At 40.7% G+C, this 16013-nt stretch overlaps 1 protein-coding gene across 5 annotated transcripts in view; it reads right to left on the bottom strand.

The window, feature by feature from the left end:
* brsk2a (BR serine/threonine kinase 2a) overlaps positions 1–16013 on the bottom strand; it is a 219430-nt gene that overhangs the window by 146193 nt on the left and 57224 nt on the right. The gene's annotated exons all lie outside the window — the stretch shown is intronic.

The raw sequence follows: 16013 nt of genomic DNA on the forward strand, positions 1-16013 counted from the left end.
TGCCTTAGCAACCAAAACCTACGAATCAGCTGGGTCACAGCCCGCGCCTTAGCAACTGTCCCCTCCGTATCTGTGGCAGATGAGGGAAGCCTTGTGAAGCTCCGCCGGGTCCAGAGAAGCGTGACGGCCAGCGCTGTCCATGAAAGAATGATGTTTTTTCTCTCTCACACATTTTTTTTTCTCCCACGGTGTGAAGTCATTCTCTAGCTGTCTACATCACATACATATTTATCAAACATTAAGAATAAAAAGGAGGCACATTCAAATGAAGAGTGGTGGCTCAGACAGTGACTGAGTGCTCAGCAAATTCTTCTGACGACTCTGATCTAAAAAAAAAAAAAATCTGCTCAGAGCGAGGAGCGTATTTGCACGTCTTTTCTTCCTCTTCTTTATCTGCTGCCCTCTCTCAGCATCATGTTGACTTTTTAGCAGGAGATGTAAGGAAACTGAGTGGTGAACTCTGTGAAAATGTTCACAGAGTTTCCTACTTCCACTTAACTAGTGTTTATCTTAGGCTCCGAGTAAGTCAGTGCCGAGATGAGAAGGGAGCCGTTATGTAATACCAGCCAAAGATGAGCTCCACCAATGAACATTCTGATAGGAGACTTCTGCTTAGTAACATAATCATAGTGAACACAGAGAGGAGAGACAGAGACTGAGGCAGGGAGAGGGATGCTAACAGGTAGAAGGAGGGAAAGGATGATATACTGGAACAAGACAGGACAATGAGCAGAGAAAGAGGACCCATATTTCAGCCTACTGTACAGTATTGTATATATTTTGTGAGCCCGTGACTGTGCCTGTAGACAAATCCTTTGTTTGATGTCGGCATGTGATCTTCAGACCTTGAGCTCCAACGGGCGGCAGGAAGGCATCGACACCCACCTCTGCACCCACCTGCAGCTACATGCCGTCGGTCTCCTGGGCAACAGGCTGGGAATAATGGCAATGAGGTGTCAGGGTGATACCCAGCAACACGGATTCTTCATGCGAGTGTGTGTGTCTATGCAAATAAAAGCAGTATTTGTACATGGCTCTGAAATGTCTTTAAAATTCAATCTTTCAGAGGAATACTCTACTGTAAATACAGCAAAAAGAAAAACACTCCAGAGTCCTTGAGTTAGAAAACATATAAACAATGTTTGAAAAGGAGAGTGCTGGACAGGGTTTGACATGAAAGGCTCTCACTATGAATCTTTTCCGACAGGTAAAGCTTGCATTCATCACTGAGATCAATCAGCCTCTGGACAAACTTATACAACTTCTGGACAGAAATCCAAGGGGCATGATGTGTTAAAGGAATAGCTGTACACTGGGAAATTAGGTCTTTTTTAAAATGTGATGAGAACTCTCAAATCTGTCTGTAAAATATATAAGGCTACAGCCAGCAGCCAATTAGCATAACTTAGCAAAAGACTGGAAACAGCTAATCTGGACAAAATCCACCTGCTAACACATTAGCTTCTTTATTTAATAAAAGTGTCATGATTTATTGGAAGACAGATCACTGTCAAGTTTTTTACATGTATTTTTTGGTGCTTTGAGCTTCACAAGTGTTTCAAGTGTCATCTAGTTCCATTATATCAGAGAGATTTCAGCCATCTCCAAAACTCTGCCACACACACCAAAAGAATCTAGATGGATAAATAGCACTACAAGCCAAAGGAAACATATGTACTTTTGATTATGGGGTGATCTGTCCCTTAAAGTCTTGCTGTCACCAAAGGTTGTCAGGCAACCACTGGAGAATCCAGGAATCATCTTAACAATAAGAAAATGTCTCTCTTGTACCTTTGAATTATGTGGTTTGCAGTATTTTGTTTAAGCTTATGCAACCTATATAAGAAATTACAACTAGGTGTGAACTTCATTATGATTCATTGTTACAAAAGTGGCAAGAGATGTATTCTATTATAGAGCAGCACAGCATTAAAAATGTAATTTTTCCTACCACCACTAACCCATTACCTTAATAGCCAAATGTCCAAATAATGGGCAGCAGCCTATTAAGGCTACTTGATTTATCCATCAAGGACGTAAGGAGGTTTTTACAGAAACAAAATAAAGAGGCTACACTCGAATAAACTTTATAGCCTGCTGGTTTACTGTGTGTTAGAGGCAAGCAATATGCTGTGGGGAAATGCCATTAACAAGTACTGAAACATTAAAAGAAATAATTCCACAGCCCTATGTTCACTTGGTGTATCATTTCAAGCTGTGTATAATATTCCTGTAAGAACCTTACAAGGACTTAGAAAGTATTTGTCAGGATTTAGTGGGTTTTAGAGAGACATGATCATATTTAAACTTCCTATGTCTAATTTCTAACGTCACCATAACATTTTATATTCATAATAGTTCTCTTTCACAAAGCAATCATGCTTTTCAAGTATGTATTTTCTTTATGTATCATATAGTAATGCACAGTCTGTTGCAGCTATATTCATCATGAAGTATCTCTTCAGTAGTAGCTCCTGAAAAGAGATGCTGGTGTAAGTTGAAGGAATGGAAAACATGGACCGTGGATGGATGGATGGATGGATGGATGGATGGATGGATGGATGGATGGATGGATGGATGGATGACTCAATCGAAGAAACATTATTGTCAAAGCAAACACAAAGCAGGCGTCACGCCTTACAGGGCAACGGCATGGCTAATTTCACACTATGCAGAGGTGCAATGCCAGATGTCACACATTTCAGCTACACACTCACGTCATGCATTATGGAGTTGATGAAGGCATGTCTATACTTGCATGATGATTATATAAAAGAATTAGGTGAGAATAAAACAACCTTACAAATGCTTCACTACATTTAAATGTGCTAAAACTAATGCTAAAAAAGAGAAATAGAGCATAAAACTACATGACAAAACCCTGTGTTATATGCTTAAATAAACAGAAAAAAATAATATACTACATAAAATCAATTACAGACAAACACTAAATCAAGTTTTCTATTTTCTGAATTATTAAAGTAACATGATCACAGTGTAGGAATGTAGTTAACTACATATCATCAATGTCCAATATATATATATATATATATATATATATATATATATATATATATATATATATATATATATATATATATATATATATATATATATACATATATATATATACACATATATGTATATATATAGGATACATATAGTGCACTGTTGTAAAGGAGAATTTGGCTGCTTGTGCGCTCACTCACACAGCTCCCAGTCTGTAAATAGCAACTGTGGGCAGTAAAAAGTTATGGTGGCGGAAGTAGGGGGCTAAAGGTAGCAAGGTGAGGCATCCGTGTTGAGGAAACCAAAATGTAAAGTTGGTCCAGAAAAACAGTTTATCTTTATGCATTGTATTGATGTCGAATTCAGATGAGGACCGTTGACATTTGACTCCTTTTATCTTGTGTTTTTACAGCATGTCATTTTATGTACACATATAGAATTGTTAATAACATATTTCTTAAGGGGAGTTCGGTGTAATATTTTCCCCAGATAGTGCAGGTAGCTTTAGTTTCATTTCTTTAAGTTTTAACACTAACTGTTGATATGATAAAGTTGTTACTGCTGTTAGTTATTGGATCCATTAAGGGTTTGATAATATGTGTATTGATTACTAACACTGGCTCATCAGGCTAAAGGCACATATGAATGCATGTTCACACTGTGTGATGCAGTTATCATTCCCAAGCTGCAGTGTATGAACACCATTGCCTGTTGATATTTAGCAAATGTAATAGCTTCTTTGGATCTGGACGATTCACGCCAGTCACCCAATTTATTTTTAATAATTTAATTTATTTTAATTTACGTGAAAAAAGGTGATATTTGACAAAAAGTGAGTTGTTTGCATCTAAATAAAAGTTTATATGTGTTGAAACAAATACATATTCAGCATGGCTTCTGTGTCAGTTCTAATATTTTCAAGTAAGCTATATGAAAAAAAAAAAACGTGACACTAAACTGCAAAAATTCTGCATGGGGCTTATCTGGCAGTCAATGAGGCATCTTCTGATGATCATTGCATTTAAATGTTGGTGTTTTCACGCTGCATTCACATTTACATTGCTCTGAAATATCCATACCGATAGAGAGACACCATTTGGAAGTTGCCCAGTGCATTAAAATATCATTTGAACTGAATGTGTCTTTGCTGAACTTTCTTGTTCTCCACTATATACTGTAGTGACTGACGTTTTTCACTCACACTGATCCCCTCACCCACTGCTTTGAGAACAAGTAGTAAAATCCCTTGTGCTGCCCTTTTTTCACCCCTCCATTTCCATGGCTTCGTCTCTCCGTCCTTTCCTCTTTCTCCTTATCACCTCGCCTCTCATCTATGACAGGACACAGGAGAACAGCTCCCAGGTCCTGATCTGTATCTCTGTAACGCTCTCTCTAGCCCTACTACCTCTTTTCCTCCCCTCCTCTCCTCCCCTCATGACTCCCTCCCTCCCTCTATCTGTGCTCTGGTCTGTGCTCTGCGGCTCTTCGTCCATATCAGAACAGAAACACACCCTGATTCCTATCTCTGTAGAATACACAACATGAGACGTCCAGCAAATGATATTCACTCTCAGTCTTTCTTTCTCTCCGTGTCGCTGTGATGTAAGTCTAAGTGTGCATATACTGTATATTCCCTGTGATTTCAGCCTCTTGTCCCTACGGGGAAGAGGAAGTAAAACCCTACATTATCAGTACAGAAGAGGTGCTCTGAGAGGCAGAGACAGATAACACCTAATAGCAGTCACATGCACATTCAGAAGCACACATTTATTTGCAGTATGCACATATCTTTCCTGCTCAAACAGCACAAGCAAGTCCATCCATATTCAGTGGAACATCGCAGACAATATGATATGAGCTGATATGTGAAAGGTACTCGAAGGCAGGTGTGGATGGCACCCTTTTAAAAAACTGTCAATTGAAAGTCATCTCACTTTTAAAGCCTCTTATGCCGCAGAGTGCATAGGAATTTTAATGGATATGGAAATTTGTAAGGTCAAAAATTATGTTTGTGCTTGAGGCTGTGTGCATGTAAGTGCTCCCTTTTCTCCACCTTCACTGTTCTCTGCACTCATGTTGGTCTTGTGTGTGACTCACATGCAAAACAACAGTGCCAACAAACGCACACACACACACAAATATGTAGAGACACACAGGTGCTCTGGATGTTGTGGTCCTGTGCTCCGCATCGCTGGCTAGTTGCCAGGGTGACACCCCAGCGCAGGGTTAGGAAACAAACAGCCCATAATATAATTGGAAACTGTACAACATGACAACACCGCATGACCTGTCCTGTTACCCTGGAGACCTCCATCCATCCCATCATATCCAGCTGCACATGTCTCCTCCTCTCTGTAAGGATGGAGGCTTGTGATTGGTGGCTGAGGTGCTGCTACACACGGCAATAAAAAGAAAATTAAAGGGAAGGTTCAGATTATTTGAAGTGAGGTTGTATGAGGTGCTTATTGATAGTCAGTGTATTGCGTACAGGAGATAAAGGTTGGTATGCACCCAGTCTGGAGAAGCGGAGAGGAGTACCAGCATGGAAGCCAACCTCTGAACTGCTGTGGACAGGGTCAACAGCCAAAGATATTTTAGCCACTTGAAAAAGGCTAAAATAAAGGCTTTAAATCTATGCTATATTTAGAATATTTTCACCTGGAAAGCCACTGTTATATAAGCCAAATATATACAAACCAAACTCCATAGGTGAAGTCAATAATTTTACCAACCAGCAACTCACATGTTCTGCAAGGTAAAATGACTGATTTCACCTATGGAGTTTGGTTCTTTTGGAGAGAGTGATTTCTGGCTTTTATGACAGTGGTTCCCCATCAGAAAAGGCTGTCTCATGGCAAAGTAAAGTTGTGAAAATATTCTAAATATAGTATACATAAAACTAATAGAGAGTGGCTAAAATATGTTTTGTTGCTGACCCTGATTAGCTTCTGTGCTGGTGCTCCTTTCTTTTTTTCTCTTCAAACTGGGGGTGTGTCAACCAGCATCTACTGTAGCTAGTACACTGACAATCTGTAAGTGCCTCATACAAACCCACATCAAATAATATGAACTATCCCTTTAAGACATAATAAGGAATTCATGGAGATGAAAGCTATTTTTGGTTCCAAGAAAAAAAAAGATGTTTTCATTTAAAAAAAAATAAAACTAAAAAAATGCTCTAAAGTCAACTTTTACTGATTAAAAAACATTAATTGCTCTCAAAACTGAATTGCACAAGCTGGAATTCCTGCAAGCCAAATATATTTCAAGAAACACTGACTTGGTGTAAAAGTGTGAATTAGAAAATCCACATGAAAAAAAAAGGTTCAGACAGAGAAATGTCTCCTGGTGGCTGTGTCCTAGATTAACGCCGAAGCATGACTGTAAGAGGGTTGAGTGACTGAGAGAGCTTATGTGTGTGTGTGTGTGTGTGTGTGTGTGTGTGTGTGTGTGTGTGTGTGTGTGTGTGTGTGTGTGTGTGTGTGTGTGTGTGTTTGCCTATGTGTGTGTTTAGGCCTATGTATGAGTGGTGTACGGTGAAAACTCCAAGGCGCTGCAGCCGGAGCTAGCTCACACTTGCAAAGGGGTTTAATCTCCAGGCCTAATAAGGATCAATGTAAATGCAGAGTGATACTGTTCTTTCCAATGACAGGACCTGCCACCAAGCTGAGAGGATCACCCGACACTCCTCCCACTCAAACCAACATTCACACTTCTCCAAAGCTGCACAGTCCAACAGTTCTGTGTGTGTGTCTCTACGTGTGTGTGTGTGTGTGTGTGTGTGTGTGTGTGTGTGTGTGTGTGTGTGTGTGTGTGTGTGTGTGTGTGTGTGTGTGTGTGAAGTCAACCAATACAGATGAAATATAAGATTACTTATGCAACAGCAAACACATTAAGATTCTCAACAGCTCTCCTATCAGATTGTCTGTATCAGTGTCATGTTTTTATACACCTACACATGAAGCAGGAGGGAAGCCGACACTGCATGCTAATGCAGGCTACAAAACAATACTAATAATATCAGATTTAGATCTCTGCCCTGAAAGCTAGGCAAGATATGTGCAGCAATATTAAGACCACACACACTATAAACGGCAGACGGGTCATATCAGACGGTAAATATGACAGATTATCATCTCAGCTCAACCGTCTTGCGTAAAGAGTTTATCCAGGCAAAATGCACAGGCCTGAATGTGCCCTTCATGTATGTGTTTGTGTATGAAAATGACTAATATAGAGATGCCAGACAAACAAGACAGACCTATAGAGTGCTTTAAGAGACTGAGCAGCATTAGCGAAAACATCCTCAGTCTGTTCTGTCTGTGTGTGAGTGTGTATATCTCTTTCCACTGCTCTCACAGACAGAAAGTGAAGGAGAAACAAAGAATGTAATGTAACTGTTGGTAGTTACTTTTATGTTTTGCCTTGAGTGCTGACGTCAAAATCTGCATGCTGGCTGGGGGCCAAACAGGCTGAATCCAAAAAATGTCCTTAACACTGCAAAACATGAGAAAATAAGAAAATGCAGGCAGAAGGCAGGGTCTATGCAGACTCAGAAACCACAACACACACAGTTTTTTTTACTTAGGTAAGTAAGGTATTTTGAAATTGTTACCAAAATCATCTGCTGACATCAAAAACAATTCCAACACTAACCAGCATCAGGTTTAGCATTTGCTAGTGAGCATGCACGCCCACACCCACAAACACACACAGACACAGTTATCCATTAGAAAAATATTTGGGACAAGTTTTCCATCATCTCTCAAAGGAGAGCCACATAAAGCGACTTTGAGAAAAAACAATTTGTAACACAAAAGCTCCACATAAAAGCATTTACAGAGTTTTACCAGCTGCATTAATTTATTTCTTGGCTGGTGGGAACAATGGAACAAGCTGAAAACACAACACTGACATATCATTACTTTAAAGCTGTTCTGTTAAAAGTGTTAGCAAACAGTTACCTATTTATTTACATCCAGCAGATATGAAACAACATTAACGTTCATTTGTTCTTAGACTTTACCTGATAAATGCCTCACTATGTTCACAAGCCAGTTGCTAACTTTGTCTCTTTACTGTTCGGTGCTCAGCAGGTGGTGAACAGTGTTTTTTTGGAGCTTTCTTGCTGATAACAGCCACCTGCTGAAGAGCTGGATTATAATTCTCTGTGGGTTTGTGACTAAAACAGATTCATTTTACATTACACATAGATATTTGATCCATTTTTATTGTACATATATACGTTGATTAGAGTAGCTTTAAAGAATACTCTATACTATATAAAGAATACTCTTCAGTCAACCTATAATTTTAAAGCAGCCCCAACACAAACTTATTTTAAAGCTACTACAAGGAGTTTTACACTGGTTATAAAACAGTCTCAATTTAATACTGGTGCCTCTATTATGATTGCCAGAGGGAAACAAGATCATCCATGAGAAGACTGGCTATTTCTGTAGTTATTCTTAATATCTGCCACTTTAAGTGAAATCAGAAGAAACAAGCTCGTATTTACATTTTCCCAGACAAAGTCACAGCAAATAATACATTAGCCAGTTTAAATAAAACAGGAGGACATTTTGATTTACATAATTTTATGTTTAACATTATATTTTGTGGTTATGGTGGCGGGAACAGTACCAATTTATCCACAGGGGCCTCAACACAATATGAAAGTTCCTTTTATTTGCTTTGTTTTTTGTTAAAGCAAAATGTTATATTGTGTGTAAGAGTTTATTTAATGAACAACACAGGGTGTTAGATATGTGTTAATTCCTAATTTTTAGTGTAGTCAGTTGTGTACGTTCAAAATTTGCCAGCTTGTTTCACCACATATTTGCACTCCACTGGTGTGAAGTAATTTGAAGTTTCATCTGCAGCGTGGTATAAACAGGTGCTAACTTTACACCAGGCACTTGGTAAATGTGCTCTCAGCCCGACTCTGTCCCAATCCATTAAGCCAAGCGCCACTTCAGCTTAACTGCCCTCAGAAAGACCTGGCCTCAATAATGTATACAGCCATACAAGCCTCTATTACTCACAATTAATAATACATGGACTGCCTGGCCGGCTATCCCCACCTCACTATTCTTTCCTTCTCCCCATCTCTGCCTGTTAGCAGTGATGGGCTGCACCATCTGGCACTGAGGAGAGGCCAGGGGCTTGGGGGTGGAGGAGGAGGAGGAGGAGGAGGAGGAAGGGGGTAGTGAAGTTCACGGAAAGTGTGGAGTTAGACACACAACTTTGTTTAACAAGGAAAAAAACAAAATATCTGAACACTATTTTGAGACGAGACGCTGCAGTGACCTTTTCGTGATATCAATAGCAGACAATGTTCATTTCCTTACAAATGAGTGCATGAGAGAAATTAAATTTGGACATGTAGCTATTCAGGGACTGTGGGCGTATTAACTGCGCGTGTATGAATGTGTGTCTAAACTGCACTAACTGTTGAGAAGGTCAGCCATCACATTCTATCAGCTTTACTTGTGCTGCTGCCCATTGCTGCAAGAGACTCGCTGTGCTCTAATGATATTATCCGCTTCTATGTTCTCTCTCCAGCTCACTATCACTGAATCTCCCTCCATATATCTGTCTCTCCCTCTCTAACTATGTTTGTCTGTGTCCCACTGCCATATGGTGCACAGACAGATGCTCTATGAGCCTGTCAAGTTAACAAGTAGTGGTCCCTTATGACAAGTAGTACAGAGTCTTCAGTGTCAACTGTGACAAACATACAAGTCCCTCAGGATCAGACAAGTCACACTCTACAAATGTTGTAAAAAAAAAAGCAGAAAAGAGCTAACAAAAACAGACCAAGGTGATGCCCTGTTTTGTCCAACCAACAGCCCAAAACCCTGCAGTCCAAACAGTGACTTGGAGCCACATTAAACTGGGTGAAATCCTTCCGTCAATGGTTGAAGCAAGTTGTTTCCCACTGCGCCCTCCTCCCCAAACTCGAGGAAGCTCCAGGACAATGACCTCACTCTCTAGAGCCATGGTAACAATATAATTAAAACCAGACTTTACCATTTAAGAAATATTGTCAAAGCCAGGAGCTTTTCATTCCAGGATGACACTGAAAACTAAATTTCCAGTCAGCTAGAGTTCCTTCTCACAGAAATATCCAAAAAGCACCCTGATTGACAGCAACTACTTCAGAACACAGCTGATGGAGTTTTAACTAGAAAAAAAAGAGACCTAACATTTCACACCTGTTCTGAATTCATTACACAGACTCCCAGTAAATTTTATAATTGATTTGAAAACTGTATTACTTGTTTTTAAGGCCCTGCATCTTCTGTCAGCCAAATATCTCTATCTCTCTATATCTCTATTCATGTGAGCTATGAGCCCACTAGACCCCTCAGGTCATCTGGAACAGGCCGCCAAGTTCCATGGGTCTGAAATGTGCTATATAAGTTGTTTTGTTTGCTTGCTTGCATTGCCTGTGTGTACTATTACTGTTACATATAGGGAAATGTCAGCATGTCTTAATCATGAACAATACAGTAATTTCATGCATCAGATATGCTGACTTTCTCGAGGACTGCTTTGCATTTTTTATCTAAAATGAGAGGTTCCGATTAGGGATGTGAGGCATCAGCTGGGAGGTAAGAAGGAGGGCAGGGAGGAGCTGGTGAGTAAACGAATGAGTGAAGATGGATCCATGATCGATCTGTGCGATAGTGGGAGACAAAAACAAGTAACTGAGGAATGGAGGCCCAGTAGAGAAACGGACAAAGAGCTGCCTGAAGTGTTGGGCGGAGGAGGTAGAGATTACAGTAAAGGCCTGAACGTTGTTCTTCTGTCAGAGATGGAGTGTGATTAACAGCAGCTGAAAAAAGGTTGTCCGCTCAGGGCCCTGACATCACTCACTCTGCTTCACACACCTATACACACACACACACACACACACACACACACACACACACACATGACTCAGGCAGTCACTCAAGCAGCACTCTAGGAAATGAAGCGGCCAATTCTCAGAACAGAGTGACCTTCTCCCACCATGCAAGAGTGGGAATCCGTCCCAGGTAGTCGCTTTGGTGTTGATGATGCCAGTGCTGTCGTTGCTTTTATCATTGTTACTGTAACTCTAATTGATACATTTTCTTTGCCCAACAAAATGCTGAATATCTACTGCATGCAAAACATCTACAGTGGAGATATAATTCAAATACAGCTTTAAGCAACTTATCTCCAGCTAAAGAGAAGAAAAAAGAAGTCTTCTCTGGAGCCAAATCATACCCTACTCTGTGTGTGTGTTGATGTGGGGAAGCAGCAACAGAGAAAAAAAAAAAAAGATGGGAGGTCAAGGCTAACTGGACAGTCAGAAATGCCAGTGCCTACCCTCTACAGCATAACCCTGACAGCTGTAAAGAAGATACAAGCGGACATCTAATAATGCAAATACCAAAGGTTCACTGGCCTTTACAGCCTGAGGGCATACTGTCTGTTACCACTCACATTTACACAGGGGGGCACGCAGAGGAAAAAAAAAACGAGAAACATGCTGAGGATACTGCATATGCCACACACAGACATCTTATTGATATCTTCTTTCTGTGTCATAGTTTTCTATTCCTATTTCTACTTTTCTATCCTGCAGCTACCGACAACAAATCATATCTCTGTATGAATTCCTCTCTCTCATCTGCCATTTCCGTTTGCTCCGTCCACCTGCACTAATGGATAACACAAGACAAATTACAGCCCTGAGGTCAGTGTGTGTGTCTCTGCGAGTGAGTGTGAGTGTGCACACTGGGAGTGTTCATGTGTTCATGCTTGCGTGACCATGAAGAAATATCTTCGAAGTGTAAGTGTTAGAATTGGTGTTAGTGTGTGAGTGGCTTTACCAGTTAGAACATGCGTAACAACATGTGTGACAAAGTCCTTCTGGGCTGAGCGTGTGCGTGTGTGTGTCTGTGTGTACAGATGTGCACAGGGTGAAATCACAGACAGCTGTGGTATGTGTGAGAATAGGTGGTGATAGGAGCTGTTACTCCCCTATAGCATGCTGTGGCACACCCGTGCTCGTTCTCCTTCTCACCCCTCCTTTTTTCTCACTTGCTTTCATAATTCATTCACTACAACCATTTCTTATACATACACAGGGCTCATTAATTTGGGTTTATTTATAAAAACCTCTGACATCTATTTCTGTAGTTTGAATGAATACATGTTAAAAGTCCAATTAAAAAAAGATAAATTGCAAAAACTAACTACTGCTTAGAAGGACTGTGGTACATAATCAGCCACCCATTTTTCTTCTCACTTTCATAATATTTGACCTTTTCTCATTGCAAGTGACCTTGTTTACTGTAAACTACAATAGTCAGTGTGTTCTTGGCAACAAAATAACACAAAATCAGTTGAAATCGGTGTGTTCCTTTTAAAACACAAGCCTACAGCCATGCCAATGGCTCTGCGAGGCTGTCACTTAAATTAACCTATGCATTAAATGCAAGTCACCATAAATCACATAATAAATACACCATGGCTCATTGCGTGCCTTAATAATGGAGCATGCAACAAGTGACACACTAACAAGGAGACATTTAACAGGTGTGTTTTCAGCTGCTCCATCAACATGTGACACCACAGAAAAAGTGTGAAGTGAGCAAATGAGTGCAGACGGTAAAGAAATTGTCTAATAGGTCTATTACCTGTGTGCCTCGATAAATAAAGTGGTTAAATTCAGTCTGTTTTCTCACAGCCTTGCTTAGCACTAAACACGTTTGGCTGAGGCTAATAAGATTGTTTTAGAGTTTTGCGGGTATTTGGTCATTAACCAAAGTATTGAACAAAATGAACTTTTGATGGTGGCATTAGATAACAAGTCACAGGATCACCAAAGTTCTATCAGTCCTAAATCAAATGAAATCCTAAAAATCCTAGTTAAGTAATGCTATTGCAAGATTTTAAAAATATCTTCTGTAAATACTTAGACGGGTAATGTGGGCTTTATATGCAATGTGTGTAATGTGCAATACTGTAATTTACTAGTATTTGTTTTTGCCCATGTGTTGTTTGTATGTTTTGTTTTTCATACTATTAATACAAGAGCTGGTGTGCAGCATCTGAGTTCAAGACAAAGCAAGCAATAAAGTATATTGCATAGTATTGTATGTTTCATATCGGATTGGATCGTGTGTGTACCAAATGCAATGTCAATCCATTCACTATTTCACTCAAAACCTCATAATGACACCAGAGGAAAAGCCAGAGAATTACCAAAATCAGTAGGATTCATGCTCCGGTTATCATTAATGTCTGTACAAACTATCATAGCAATCCATTTGATAGCTGTTGAGATACTTCAGTCTGGAGAAAAGCGGTGGACCGACTGAGCAACAGCCTTACTTATACAGAATGACCTGACCTTCTGATACCTTTAGCAAACTTAGCTTTCAAGACCAGATTTCCTGCCTATTATGAGGCCTCAGGCTCATCTGTCAGCTCTGCACAGGCTCCGGAAGGAAAAGGTAAAACAAAGACAAAGAGAAAACGACTGTGTGTGTATATATATGCACGTGTTTGTGTGTGTATTCTGTATGTTTGTGGAGGGGTGTCCTGTGGAGAACTCCAGACACAACAGGCTTTTCCCCGCAGGACTCTTTCTTAGTGTGACAGCCTGATTAACATCACACCCACTCCTTTTCACACACACACATGCACACACACACGTACACACATACACAAATCCACAAATCATCACACATCGGGAGTCACATCTCAGGGGAACATTATCACAGGTGTGCACACATGTATGCAACACAGCCGCACAGCAAATCATTCAAGCTTATCTCCCACCTGTTTAGCATTTTCAGATGTGTGACATCATATCGGTATCAAGCAACACAAAGGAAATCATTTACTTGTTCAAAGAGACCCACAGCATTAATGCACAAACTATACTGACAAGTTGCTGGCCCTGTAATAATTAACTGTATCTCTGTCTGACCATGATGAGGCCATAACAGTGAAAATGTAAATATCATTCCCTTTGCCTCAATCCTATCCATGTCATCATCAAAGCTTTGCTGGCATTTAGGCAAATCTCTCACTTTAAGCCCCAGAGAAGGGGGTCACGGCACCCCCCCCCCCCTCCATTCAGACTGTCCCCCTCTCCCTCTATGGAGCTCACAGACTCGCGACAGAGATAGAGCTTGACATTTCCCTCCAAATGATGAAGAAGGAGAGAGTGGGAGGGGAAAAAATAGCAGGGATTAAGCAGCAACATGCAGAGAGAGTTAGAGATGCGAGGAGAGAAAAAAAATGGATCAATACACGAGGTCTAATAAAGGGAGGATTTATTGGCACCTTGCAATAATGTGAAGCGGCGTCAATACGGCTCAGGAATTGTCTTAAAGAAAGAGAAGGACTGCGAGTGGAAGTAGAGGGAGCTCAGGCCTCCTTCAGGACCAGGGAGAGCTCCCACTGTAAGCTCATGCAAACAGCACCAGGACAGCTCCTTTAAGTCTCCATGAGCGACCTTTCACCCACTTTCAAGATAGTACTTTTCCCTCATTCCCTGCAGGCGTCAACCTCTAGCCTCAAGTCTGTACCTGTTACTCTCATATCTGTTACGATTTTTGACCCCCATGTCCAGCTTTTTCTTTAAAATATAGGGATAATCACAGAGCACCAGCAACTCCTGTGTTCTGTGAGGCAAAATGACTGATTTCGCCTATGGAGTTTAGTTGGTTTGGAGGGAGTGATACTTGTCTTATAATTCGTATAACTTTTTCAGTTGGCTACAATACCTTTGTTGCTGACCCTGTCCACAGCAGTGCATTGCTTATCATCTGTGCTGTTGCCACTTTCCATTTCTCTAAACTGGGGGCCGACTGCCAACCACTGTAGGTAATATACGGGCTATCGATAAGTACCATGTAGCACCCCAAATCAAATAATCCAAACCATCTCTGTAATATGACAAGCAGGAAACTACTATACGGGATGAAAAAGAAACTATTTAAATAGAATAGTATGTATAGAATCCCTTAAGAACAAAAGCAAGCAGGCACACACACAAGAGAAAAAGCTAAACAAAACACACTCAGTAAATAAGCTGCTGTCAGCAAAAGTTCTGAAGCTGCTGTCAGCATAGTAAGAATCACTAGGATTCATCTGAGAATCTCTTTAAATGCACACACACACACACTCTCTCTCTCTCTCACACACACACACACACACACACACACACACACACACACACACACACACACACACACACACACACACACTCACTCTTACACAAAAAGCAAATGTTTAAACTGTTCAACACCTGCCTGAGGATTGTGTGAATATAGGTGATCTACACTTTGGATTTTTTAATATGATGAAAATTCCAGATCTCACTCGCACACACAAACACACACACAAAGGGAAGCCAGCACTAACAGGAGACTTTTAGCCCTCTCTCCTTCATCACCTCTCTGTTGCTCTCCTTTATTCGAGCCTGACAGGGTCGGCAGGATACCCCCTCTTTCCACAATCGCTTACTCTCCTCCCCCTCCTCCCGCTTTCCTGCCCTTCCTCTCTCCTCCTCTTCACTCCTCCTGTTCTCTGTGCCCCGGCACTCATAGCTCCCTTGCTCCCTCCATCTCTCTCTGTCAGCTCATTAAGCTTGACTTATCTCACAGTGCAAAGCGGAAATTAAATCCTGGGCCCCGAACCCCCTCCTTCGACTCTGCCCCTCGTTTTCTTGTTCTATTCCACCACCACCACCTTACCCATGTAACCAAGTCAGTGGAGGTAAATGATGCTCTTTTTCATGTGTTAGGTTGTTGCCGTGTTTGTTCTTAAATAGGAATCATGTTGCCTGGCTGCTTTCAAGAGGGTTTGCATGTTGGTGCAGTTGTAATGTCAAATTGAAAACGTTTATCATTCTGGGAAAAAAAAATCACTGTCAATTAGCTGTCAGTTTGTTAATGGTTTTGGAGGCAGCAGTCACTCTGTTTTTCTTCTTCCTTGTCATATATCTTTTTCTT

The sequence above is a fragment of the Lutjanus erythropterus genome, chromosome 13, assembly GCF_056507025.1.
Source record: "Lutjanus erythropterus isolate fLutEry1 chromosome 13, fLutEry1.hap2, whole genome shotgun sequence".
Classification (NCBI taxonomy): Eukaryota; Metazoa; Chordata; class Actinopteri; order Lutjaniformes; family Lutjanidae; genus Lutjanus; species Lutjanus erythropterus.